Raw genomic sequence first — 12,431 nt, 5'->3', positions numbered from 1 at the left:
TCCCATGTTCAGCCTGACTTAGACATGTTTTAGAGTATTCCTTTTTTTTTTTTTTTTTTTGAGACAGGGTCTCACTATGTAGTTCTGGCTGTCCTGGAACTCACTCTGTAGATCAGACTAGCCTTAAACTTTATGATTGAGTAATATTCTGTTATATGAATATATCATATTTTGATTCATTCATTCATCAGTAGACTTTTTTTTTTTTTTTTTTTTTTTTTTTTTTTTTTTTTTTTTTTTTTTTTTTTTTTTTTTTTTTTTTTTTTTTTTAAGACAGGGTGTCACTATATAACTCTGGTTGGCCCAGAACTCACTCTGTAGACCAGGCTGGCCTCAAACTTATAGAGATCAGCTTGCCTCTGCCTCCTGAGTGCTAGGATTAAAGGCATGTGCCATCATGCCTGACTACTTTTTTAAAATTTTTATTTATTTATTTTTGTTGTTGTTTTGAGACAAGGTCTCACTTTGTAGCCCGAGCTGGGCTGGAACTCATTCTAGAGACCAGGCTGGCCATGAAGTCCCAGAGATCTGCCTGCCTCCTTTGTCAACTTGGCACAAAGTATAGTGATCTGGGAAGAAGGAACCTCAAGTGAAGAATTGCTTTGATAAGAGTGGCCTGTGGCCATGTCTGTGAGACAGTGTCTTGACCATGAGTGATGTGGGAGGGGCCAGCCTGCTATGAGGGGCAATGCCTCTGGGCCAGGTCATATAAGAAGTCTAGTGTGATCATGAGCCATACACAGCATTCCTCCGTGGTTTTTGCTTTGGTTCCTGTCCTGACTTCCTGCAGCAATGCACTGTGACCTGGAAGTAGAAGCTAAATAATCCCTTTCCTCCTCAGAGTATTTTATCATCGTGACAGAAAAGGAAACTAGAGCTGAGCATGATGGAGCATGACTCTAATCCCAGTACTCTGAGACAGAGGCAGGCAGATCTAGAGTTCGAGGTTAGCCTGGTCTACATGGCAAGTTCAGGACAGCCAGGGCTACATTGTGGGATCCTGTCTCAAACAAACAATGACAACAACAACAACAAAAAAGACAAAACAAGAAAGAGGCAGCATGCTTCAGTAGATTTCCTCCTTCCCTCCTCTCCCTCCCTTCTTCCTCCTCTCCCTCCCTTCTTCCTCCTCTCCCTCCCTTCTCCCTCCTCTCCCTCCCTTCTCCCTCCTCTCCCCTATTTCCTCCTTTTCCACCTTATTTCTTGATACAGTGTCTCATATAGCCCAGGCTAGCCTCAGATTGACAATGTAGCCAAGGATGGCACTGAACTTGTTGACCTTCCTTCCTCAGCCTCCCAGTGAAGAGAGAACAGGCACCCATCACTCCACCTGGCAGACTGAACAACAAATTCTTGAGATGGATGAAAATAATCAAAAGTGAGGTTGGTAGCTGTATTCATTAAGGTAAAAGTTGAGTAAGCTCCTAGGACAACAACAACAACAAAAAATGAAAGAAAATACAAATACAGTCGGTTAAATAAGATGGACGTGTGTCTGCCACTCAGTTTCTAAGTGAGTGGTCCAGGCTGGTGGGCCAGTTCTGCTTTGTGGAATTCTGGGGAGGTCCAGGGACTTTTCATTGTTGCTGTGTTACTTCCTGAAGTGTTCGACTTCATTCATGTGGCCAAAGCCGTTCAGTGCCATGTTGGTAGAGCCCACGAGAAAGGCAAAAGTGGACAGCAATTTCCTTTTAAATCAACTTATTTATTTATTTACTTATTTTAATTACACTTCAAAAATGTGTGAGCATGAGCCGGCATAGAGATACAGGACTTTAATTCCAGCACTCAGTAGGAGGAGCCAGGCTGATCTCTGTGAGTTCAAGGCCAGCCTGGTCTACATAGAGTTCTACACAGAAAGACCCTGTCTCAAAATAAAAAAAAAAATCACACACAAAAAAAAATTGTGTTCGTGTGCACATGTGCATGAGCCCACACCACAGTATACATGTGGAGAACAACTTTTAGGAGTTGGTTCTCTCCTTCCATCCATGAAGTTTCATGACTACCTCCCTTCATACGCTGAAGTCCAGACTCACAGTATCTCATAACGTGACCTGTTTGGAATCAGGCTTGGATATAATTAATTAGATGGAGTGATGCTGGAGCAGGTTGGCCTCCAATTCGTTTAAACTGATAATGCTGGACTTTTGGGGGCTGGAGAGATGGCTCAGCAGTTACCAGCACTGGCTGCTCTTCCAGAGGACCCGGGTTCAATTCCCAGGACCCACATGGTAGCTCACAGCTGTCTATAATTCCCAAGACCTGACACCCTCACACAGACATGCAGGCAGGCAAAACACCAATGCACATACAATAAACATTTTTTAAAAAAATTAAAAATCCTCCAATATGGCAAGACTAGCCATGTCTGAGAACATGGGGAGGGGCACATGGTTGAGAGACCCTAACTCAAAGAATTAGGTGGGAGAGCAATCAAGAGGGTTCTTGACATTAACCTTAAGCCTCTCTCTGCCTCTGTGCGTGCGTGCAAGTATGTGTACAGATGGGCATATTCACCTACACACACTGGGATGAGGGCGAGTTTCTGGACTCATGTGGCTCACACACATGCAAGCGTGTATATCCATGTGCACTATGCACACATGGGCATATTCACCTACACACACTGGGATGAGGGCGAGTTTCTGGACTCATGTGGCTCACACACATGCAAACATGTATATCCATGTGCACTATGCACATGCACATCCCTGCACACACGTGAAGGAAAAATAATAAAAAAGGTTGGGAAATCTGGACTCGGGCACACCTTCAATCGATGCCATAGGGTCCATGGAGAGGTTGAGGCCAAGACAGCCAGCTGGAACAGGTTTCCCCCATCGCTCTCAGGAGGATCCAGGAGCATCCAGTCCTACACCACCTTCATCTGGACTTCCGGCCTCCTGAAAGTCAAGCACAAACTTCCCTTGTTTAAGCCCAGTGCTGGGAAAGGGTGAAAGTTGAAGACGCCAAACACAACTTCAGCTCACAGTGGACGACAAAGTCACAGAGGCTGTGTTTGTAGCACAGAAGACTGCCCTGAATCCCTCAGAGCCACAGGGCAGATTCTCTCATGGGGGAGGGGGGGGAGGATTCTGTCATAGCTGGAAAATGTAGGGTGTGGCTGGGCCTTCCTGAGTCCCACAGAAAAATCTTCCCAGAAAAAGGATTTAGGAGAACACCCAACACAGGAACTGAAAACATTGGTTTAAGGCCGTGTTTATTTATACTTGGAAAGTTTCAGAAAGAAGTTTTCTAAAACCACCTGGAACAGATACCTCGATTAGCAATGCAGAATTTTAATAGGTGTTGGTTTAGTTTGACTATTTTGGGGTCGATTTTGGTTTTTTTTTTTTTTTTTGCTATCTAGAGCTACGTTTCAGCTGAACTGTTGAGAGCACAGAGCTGGAGGCAGGGTTCTAAAACTCTTAGGGGTAAATAGAGGCTGCAGATTTGTTCCTTAACGCTGTTTGAATTCTTTTTTATCGGTCAGTCGTTTGCTGGACACTTGTCTGGTTTATTAATTTACTCTTTGAAGGGACCGGCATTTTTCTGGCACTTACTTACGTTGGAGGCAAGGTCTCATTATGTAGCCCTGGCTGTCCTGGAATCCTCAGCGGTTCTCCATCTTCCTCACGCTGCGACCCTTTCATACAGTTAGTTCTCACGTTGTGGTGACCCACAGCCACGAAAGAATTCTCACTGCTACTTCGCTAGCTGTCATTTTGCTAGTGCTATGAATCGGAATGCAAATATCTGTGTTTTCCAATGGTCTTAGGCGACGCCCCCCCCAGGGGTCACGACCCACGGCTTGAGAACCTCTGCTGTCTGTAGACTAGATCAGCCTTAAGCTCACAGAGATTTGCTTACCTCTACCTCCTAACTGCTGGGAATAAAGGCATATACCACCACACCCTGCTATTTATGTCGTGTGTGTGTGTGTGTGTGTGTGTGTGTGTGTGTGTGTGTGCGCAACACACTTGTGCATGTGCACTCATGTGAAGCTACAGCTTTTGAAAGCTGGTTCTCTCCATGTCCTATGTAGGCCTGAGGATTGAACTCAGGTCGCACAGCTTTTCAGGATTCCCTGCTGAGCTACCTCAAGGACCCAGCATTTCTTTTTGTTTTGTTTTTTTGAGACAGAGTTTTGCTGTGTAGTCCAGGCTGTCTTCAAACTTGCAATCTCCTGCCTCCAACTCTTGAGTACTGGAATTAGGAGTGTATAGCACAAGAGCTGCCCCCGCTTAAGTTTTATCTTCCTTTCCAATTCACACAGAGATAATTAAAATGGTGAAATTGTGCAAGACTTTCCGAATGCTACAAGACCAATAGCCTATGCTCACTTCCTTTTTCAGAAGCAACTTTCAACCTTTTCCAGCTCTATCAACTGGCTCTTTGGGTAGTCTCCTTCATATCCCATGCTCATAATGCCTGGGTAAGCTTCTTCAGAGGCTCCGACCTTGACATCTTTGGGTGGACATTCTCCTTGTCTGTGCCTCAAACTCAAGGCATGGGCCATCACACCTGCCTTAGTTTATTATTTTATTTTTGTTGTTGTTGAGACAGGGTTTCAGTTTGTAGCCTGGGCTGGCCTGGGACTCACTTTGTAGACCAGGTTGGCCACGATCTAGATGTGTAACTTGCCTGCCTTTCTCTATTTTTATTATCAAGTTTCCTCGAGGTGTACCTGTCTTCTCTTCCGGAAGCCATCCTTCCTGGAGCTTTCCAATCCAGTGCCTTCTCCTCCAGTACAACCATTGTCTTGGTATCTCCTCTTTTCAGGGTTAGCTTTATGTATCTTGTGGCTTCCTCTTTCTTGGTTAGCTTCCTTATTTCTGTATGTCACACCCTCCAGTCCCTTCCCTAGAGATAATACTTAGATTAGACATTTTGTACTTGAAAAAAAAAAATCCCTCTATCTTTACAGTTGATTACCATTTTATCAAATGTGAATTTGTTAGTTTTTTCCTTACCATTTTGGGGACCGTGTCTCACTATTTCTAGATAACATTTTGTTTTGTTTTGTTTTCTTGTTGTCCTCCTCCACACAGGGTCTCAAGTAGTCTAGGCAATTTGAATGTCTTATGTTGCTGAGAATGACCTTGAACTTCTGATCCTCCTGCCTCTACCTCCAGAGTCAGAAAGCATTGATGCCTCATATGTATGCTTATGTGTATATTTTTATTTGAAATATATAATATATATTTTCCTATTCTAGAAACTTGCAGTGTTGTTTTTTTCCTTTTCTTTCCCTGCCCCCAGGATTTCTCTGTGTAGCCCTGGCTATCCTAATACTCTGTAGACCGGGCTGGCCTTGAACTCACAGAGATCTGCCTTCCTCTGCCTCATGAGTGCTGGGATTAAAGGCGTGCGCCGCCACTGCTCAGCCTTTTTTTTAAAAGATTTTTGCAGGTGGTAGGGAACCAAACTCCGATGTTCTAAAAGTGCAGAAAATGCTCTTAACCACCGAGACATCAAGCTTGGTGGCAAGTGTCTCTACCTACTGGGCCATTTCACATGGCCTGAATGAATTTTCTTTTGCTATAACAAAATACATAATACGAGACAATTTATAAAGAATAAAGATGGGTTGGAGAGATGGCTCAGCAGTTAAGAGCACTGACTGCTCTTCCAAAGGACCCAGGTTCAATGCCCAGCACCCACACGGCAGCTCATACCTATCTGTGACTCCAAGATCTGACACCCTCACACAGACATACATGCAGGCAAAACACCAATGCACATCAAATAAAAAAATAAATAAATTATTTTAAAAAAGGAAAGGTCTATTTAGTTCCGTTCTTGAAGCATGCTGCTAGCTCCTCTTGCCTCTCATGATAATGATGGGTACAGAACCAGGGACTTGCGACCCAACTAGACAAGTGCTCTACTGCCGAGACACACCCAGCCTATCTCTTCCTTCTTTTTCTTTTTTTTTTTTTTTTTCTTTTGCGCTGCAGCAACGTTTATTGGGGGTGGGTGGGGTCAGTCCTTCTTGGCCGCCGGCCTTCCTCATGGTGGCCAGCACGTTGCTCAGCTCCTCCCGCTTCCTCTTGGCGCGGATGTGCGTGCCCACCCTCTTCTTGATGAACTTGAGCGCACGCTTGTCCTTGGACACCTTGAGCAGCTCCATGGCACGCCGCTCGTAGGGCGGAAGCCGCACACCTCCCGGATCATGTCCCGCACGAACTTGGTGTGCTTGATCAGGCACCCGCGCTGTGTCTCGCTTGCTGACGTTCTTCGTCACCTTGTGGCCCTTGCTGAGGCCCACGGCCATGGGGTAGCGCAGGGCCATGGCTGCTGCTCTCCGATGGCGGCTGCGACAGGAAGCCCTTCTTTTCTTTGGATGGGGTCTTGCTGCGTTTCCTAGACTGTCTTGAAACTTGTCTCTCTGCCTTAGTGTCTCAAGCAGGAGCAGAGATAAAGGCCTGGTTGCTGCTGCATCACAAGGCCAAGGGTACCACATGGGGAGAAAGAGGAAGTGTGCCAAGGTTACCTCACTGGGCTTTCTCTCCCTTCATGACCTCATTTCATTCTCATCGGCTCTCACAGGCCCTCCTCACCTCTAAATAACTTCCAAATATGACTTTAGGATTAAGTTTTCAATGCAAGAATTCTTGGGAGACATTTTGAAAAAGTCACGTGCGTGCGTGCGTGCGTGCGTGCGTGCGTGCGTGTGTGTGTGTGTGTGTGTGTATGTATGGTGTGTTAGTACCAGCATGAGTATGCCATGGTGCTCATGCCCCGAGGGCAGTCTCGGGTGGCGGTCCTTACTTTTCTACCTCAAGACAGGGTCTCTTTTTGTTTACTGCTATTGACGAGAGGCTAACTGGCTTGCAGACTTCTGGGGATGCTCCTGTCCTACCACTGTGCTCCTGACCAAGCCCAGCTCCACGTGAGTCCTGGTAATCCTCGCTCAGGTCCTCACACATGTGCAGTAAGCGTTTGATCCACTGAGCCATTCCCACCCCCTTCCTCCCCCACCAGCTCTAAGAACAGCGCAGATGCAGACAAAAACCCTGGAAGGAAGATTGGTAGGAGAACCGCACTTTCAGATCACACCGTCCTTGTGGTCCATGGAATCAGGAAGTTGCTGTTATCACCAAGATACCAGTGAAACACAGGACATCATCGCTGCAGATAGCTGACTTTCCGTGTAGCCCTGGGGTGCATGACTGGCTGTGGAAGCAGAATCCAGCCAGACTTCCCATAAATCCGGTCTGACCAGGATACCTGCTGCTCCCTCCTTTGAGGGCAGTGACTCACCTGAATCTGTACACAAAAGAAACGTTTAGAAGCTAAAAGTAAGCAGGCCGATAGGAACAAAAACAAATTTATCAAAAAACCACCTTATGGCCATTTCCATCCTTTTGTTCTAGATTCTCCCCTGGACACGAGTCTTTCCATCCACTTAATGTTATAACTTGTCTTCAGCACTCTTGGATTCTCTGTGCTCCATTATTTTGGATGAATTTTTCCTTGCTGCCTTCCAGTTCATCGCTCATCAGTTTTCTCTTTATGACAGACAGTCTAGAGTTTAACCTGAATGTTGACTTTTAAGAAAATCACCAATTTTATTTTTTCAGCTCAGATTTCCAATGGGTTCTTTATTTTTTTTTTAACTTTCCACATGCTCCTTATCTACCTTAATGGATTAAATTTCCACTTAATATTTCTTGCATGTTTTTAGTCGCTATTTTGCCTTTCAAATTTATTGGCGCAATATAGATTAAAAAAAAACGTGTGTGAAGGCCTTTTCTACACCACTCTGTAAACTATTCTCAACTAAAATAAAGCCATGTTGATTTTTACCATCCTCTGAAAAAGAACATTAGATTTCTTCATGGTATGTATTTTGGAAGTTTGATTTGTAGACCCATTTTGAAAGGCAGTTCTGTCCCACATACACTCTAATGTGTGTGTGTTCAGGTCTTTTTTTATTTTTATTTATTTTTTTTTAATTGAGGGTGCAGTTAGTAGATTTGTGGTTGGTCTCCTAATCCCTCATTCCAGAAAAAAAAGGTCCTGTATTGTTTCATGGTTCTTTCTCGTGTGCTAGACTAACCCCCATCTGGAAGTGGAGCTGGTGGGTGGCTTCCTCCTTGTAAGGCTGTGTTCTTCTTAACCTCTTGGGTCAGTCTACCCAGTCCACAGAATCTCACAGCCGCATCTTCCTCCGGCTTCCTGTCTCCCAGGAAACCTTTTTTGTTTTGAAGAGTAAATGTTTCTATTAATGTAAAACGGACATTAAAAATGTATGCTACTCATAAGTGAGGATCTAGACACTTCTCCAAAGTGAATATGCTCCTGTGTAGTGGAAAGGGGCCAGAACTCTTTAGAGAGGCCTCATCCAACCCAGAGCAAGAAAGTGAACTTAATCGTCCTCAGAAGGCTCCTGGTGCCTAGGGAGGCACTGACCTTTCAGGTGTAACTCTGTGTCCGGCCTCTTTAAAAATCCCTGGGAACCCAGAGCCTGGCACCCCCGAGTCAACAGCTTGGCTTCAGGCTCTGCCCTGCATCTACCTCACAGAAGCTCACCATCTTTTTCAGCCCAACGCTGTGTATTGAGCACTCACCGGTGCCTTGTGGCTGGAATAGAGAGGTATTCACTATTCCATCTTGACAAGAAGTCCAGCAGCCTTTTAATCAAAAAACATCCTTAGGACTGGGGACCAGGGAGATGGGAGCAGATAGAGTCAGCTTCAAGGATGGAAAGCTTTTGCATGCTCCAGACTGAATTCAGATTTTTGTCCATTAGACGGTAGACATTTAGTACAAAATTGCCTGGAGGTGAGGGAGACAACTGTGGAAATGTGGTGGTATTGTGTTCCCCAAAATATTGTGTACCTTAATAAATTTATCTGGGGTCAGAGAACAGACAGCCACTAGATACAAAGGTTAGAAAATGGTGGCACTCACACCTTTAATCCTAGCATTCCAGAGATAGAAATCCCTCTGGATCTCTGTGAGTTCAAGGCCACATTGGAAATAGCCAAGCATGGTGACATGCTTTTAATCCCAGAAAGCCAGCCTTTAATCCCAGGGAGTGGTGGTAGAAAGAAGAAAGATATATAAGGCGTGAGAACCAGAAACTAGAGCATTTTGGCTGGTTAAGAATTTGGCTGGTTAAGCATTCAGGCTTTTGAGCAGTAATTCAGCTGAGACCCATTCCGGATGAGGACTCAGAGGCCTCCAGTCTGAGGAGACAAGACCAGCTGAGGATCCGGCGAGGTGAGATAGCTGTGGCTTATTCTGTCTCTCTGATCTACCAGCATGGACCCCAATAACTGGCCTCGGGTTTGATTTTATTAATAAGAACTTTTAAGATTCCTGCTACACTCTAGAAGCAGTGCTCTGGTTAGACCAGAAAGGGCCATCCAGGGTTACCAGCTGGTGAGAAGTCTCTGTAATCCTGGTGAGGCAGGCCCAGGGCTCACAAGGCAGTAAAGGTGAGGGATGGTAAGATTGGGGGTGCAAGGGCTGGAGAGATGGCTCAGAGGTTAAGAGCACTGACTGCTTTTCCAGAGGGCCTGAGTTCAATTCCCAGCAACCACATGGTGGCTCACTGCCATCTGTAATGAGACCTGATGCCCTCTTCTGGCTGTATACATAATAAATAAATAAACCTTTAAAAAAAAAAAAAAAAAAAAGATTGGGAGTGCAAATCCAGGAGATAGGTGGTGACTTATTAGATACATGTAGGGACAATTTTTAGTTTCTGGAAATCTGATGACCGGTAATACAACCCACAGAGCTTAAAGAAATAAAGGAGCAAGTTCATGAGGATCCATCTTTTTTAAGATTCATTTATTTTGCCGGGCGGTGGTGGCGCACGCCTTTAATCCCAGCACTCGGGAGGCAGAGCCAGGCAGATCTCTGTGAGTTCGAGGCCAGCCTGGGCTACCAAGTGAGCTCCAGGAAAGGTGCAAAGCTACACAGAGAAACCCTGTATCGAAAAACCATAAAAAAAAAAAAAGATTCATTTATTTTTTATGTGCATTGGCATTTTGCCTGCATATGTATGCCTGTGTAAGGGTGTTAGGAACTGTAGTTACAGACAGTTGTGAGCTGCCATGTAGGTGCTAGGAATTGAACCCAGGTCCTCTGGAAAAGCAATCAGGGCTCTTAACCTCTGAGCCAGCCCAGAGGATTTGTCTTATTTAGCAATTTTGTCAGTGGTTAGTTCTGCAGGTCCTCTCTCAAGGTCTCGTACCTGGTCCCATAACTGACCCAAAGATGTGTGTCTGCGAGTCCCTGCTGGTAGGAACTGAAGCCTGGTCTCTTCAGAGCAACTCCTTGGAGGTATACCAGATGGCAGCCTGAGAGTTTCCTCAAGTCAATGTTTCTGCCTGTGAAGTGTGAGGTACCAGATTACAAAGTGTGGAGAGCCAAGAGCCATGGAGATGCATTAGGGTAGACAGTCTTTCTTCCGGTTGGTCAAAATCCAGTTTTGTTTTTTTTTTTTCTCTCCTGGCGTACAACTTCTGCTTCTAATGGAGACACAATCTCTCCCAAGCACCTCTTCAGCCTGGGGGTGTCCAGGAGGCAGAAGAGGCTTCTTCCCTTAGTTCTTCACTTGTACCTACCCACCAGCTTTTCCCTGTGACAGAGAGCCCCTCAGTTTTCCAGTTAGTCAGGCTGGCTGCTGCTGTCCCTCAGATCAACTGTTACCTTAGAAGTGATCTGAGAAGGTTCTAGAAGCACACCACTGGCGTTGGAGGTTTCTATCTCAGACCCTAGGAGTTTGCTCTATGAAGGGCCAAGGGCAGGGGGTGCAGACTGAAGTATACGAGTCTGTTCTTCCAAGACCCCACTACACAGATGGGCACCACTGGTGTGAGGCCTAACTTTAGGCTGAAACAGAACAGGTTGCTACGACATGTGAAATCATAATCCCTCCCCACATCCCATAGATGAGGTCCGGAGAGGCTGTTACTTGTGTAGGGTCAAACCAGGTACAATTTATTTCATTCTTCCTCTCCACTCCCAAAGGGTTTTAGAGCCACTTTAATGACCTCTGGGGTGCTATGGCGAACCAGATATTGACATTTGGGGGGGGGTGACGACGTCTGCACACCTCTTGATCCCATGGGTGTTGTAGAATCTGAGCTTGGGGTCTTAAAGTCCTGCATTCGTCGTGAGTTCTCCCTGCAGGCTCTGCACCTGGGATGAGAAGAATGAATAGAAAGCTTGTTTAGTAGGAATTTCTTCCCTCGTTGTTTGCTTTGGGTTTTTTCCCTCTCCGTTCCTGGCTTCTAACCCAATATTTGGCTTTCTGTAAGCACTAAATATATATATTTTCATTTAACCCCCAGAAATATGGCTTCCTACCTGCTTCCCACCACCGGATCCCCGGCCTGGAATGAAAACACTACCCAGAGGGCATGGCAGCACTGTTTGAGCGGGGGCAGTTCCGGGGAGGGGGGAGGCGCAGCGCCAGGAAAGGGGAGCACTCACCCACGCGGGACATCTCTCAGTCCCAGGCAAGGGAGCATCCGAGGGAGGGAGGGAGGGAGGGAGGGCAGCCACTGCAGTGGCTTCCTGTGCCCTCTACTCCACCCAGGGCCCTGCTCCTCTCTGGGTACCGCGCCTCCGCGCACCCCAGGTGGAGCCGTCAGGGTCAGGACACACAAGAACTCCTGTTACCCACCCTCGCATCCCACGGAGGGTGCGCCCGCCCGCCCGGGGGTGGCTGCACCTTTCCGCTCGCTGTAAACAGGCAGGCGGTGGTGGTGGCGTGAGCTGAATGAAACCTGACAGTGGAAAATTCCCTTTGCGCAGCCTCCTGCGGGCTGTGCCCGAAGCCGAAGCCGCAGCTATTGAGTACCGCCAGCCTTGCTTGGCCAGCCTGGCCCTGGAGATCCGTCACCAAAGAGCCTGCTGGGACAGGGTGGCCGCTTCTCCATCGGAGGTGGGCCAGGCGAGCGGGACCCCCAGCTCAGCACCAGCCCAGTCCCTCCTGCCTTGAAAGAACCCATGCGCAGTAGCACTTGGTTTTCCAAGTCTGCGGCCCTTCCCTGGCAGTGCGTGTTTCTGTCTGGCCGGGCAGGAAAAAACGCGAGACAGCTCCTTCCTACCCCCTGATTTACAGCCTTGCTGTGTTACGGAGGGAGGCCGATGGGCTCTGCAGATCGGTGGGGGCAGGCTTGCTTCCTGCCTGGGCTGGAGGCTGCTCAGGAACTGAAGTGGCTTCAGAGTGGCATCCTTCCTGCCCGAACTGCTGCCCTCTGCCAGCCCGCCGCCCCAGATGCGTTGGCACCCCAGCGGGCCAGCTTGCGCGCGCCCCCCCCACCGCCGTGTGTGTGTGTGTGTGTGTGTGTGTGTGTGTGTGTGTGTGTGTGTGTGTGTGTGTGTCTCATAGGTCCTGGTGTCTGACCTTCCTCTGTGCTCTTGTTGCCTCCATTCCCTCAAGTGGCTGTCTGTCAGCT

General features: G+C 47.0%; 1 long non-coding RNA gene and 1 pseudogene across 3 annotated transcripts; both read right to left on the bottom strand.

Annotated features, from left to right (window-relative positions):
- The window catches only part of LOC114681344, an 80,823-nt pseudogene extending 74,519 nt beyond the window's left edge, over positions 1-6,304 (bottom strand).
- Positions 6,305-10,944: 4,640 nt separating this feature from the next.
- On the bottom strand, positions 10,945-12,301 carry LOC119089209. Of its 3 annotated transcripts, none has more exons than XR_005093078.1 (2): positions 12,081-12,301; positions 10,945-11,166 (listed from the first exon to the last, which is right to left on the bottom strand). It is a non-coding gene; the product is annotated as an uncharacterized LOC119089209 (long non-coding RNA). The 3 variants fall into 3 exon arrangements; XR_005093076.1 differs by lacking the exon at positions 12,081-12,301 and adding an exon at positions 11,654-12,060; XR_005093077.1 differs by lacking the exon at positions 12,081-12,301 and adding an exon at positions 11,461-11,647.
- Between the last annotated feature and the right edge of the window lie 130 nt (positions 12,302-12,431).

Source organism: Peromyscus leucopus, chromosome 17, assembly GCF_004664715.2.
Source record: "Peromyscus leucopus breed LL Stock chromosome 17, UCI_PerLeu_2.1, whole genome shotgun sequence".
NCBI classification, from domain to species: Eukaryota; Metazoa; Chordata; class Mammalia; order Rodentia; family Cricetidae; genus Peromyscus; species Peromyscus leucopus.
Note: the sequence above shows the minus strand (reverse complement) of the source record. Positions and strands in the feature narration are given on the sequence as shown.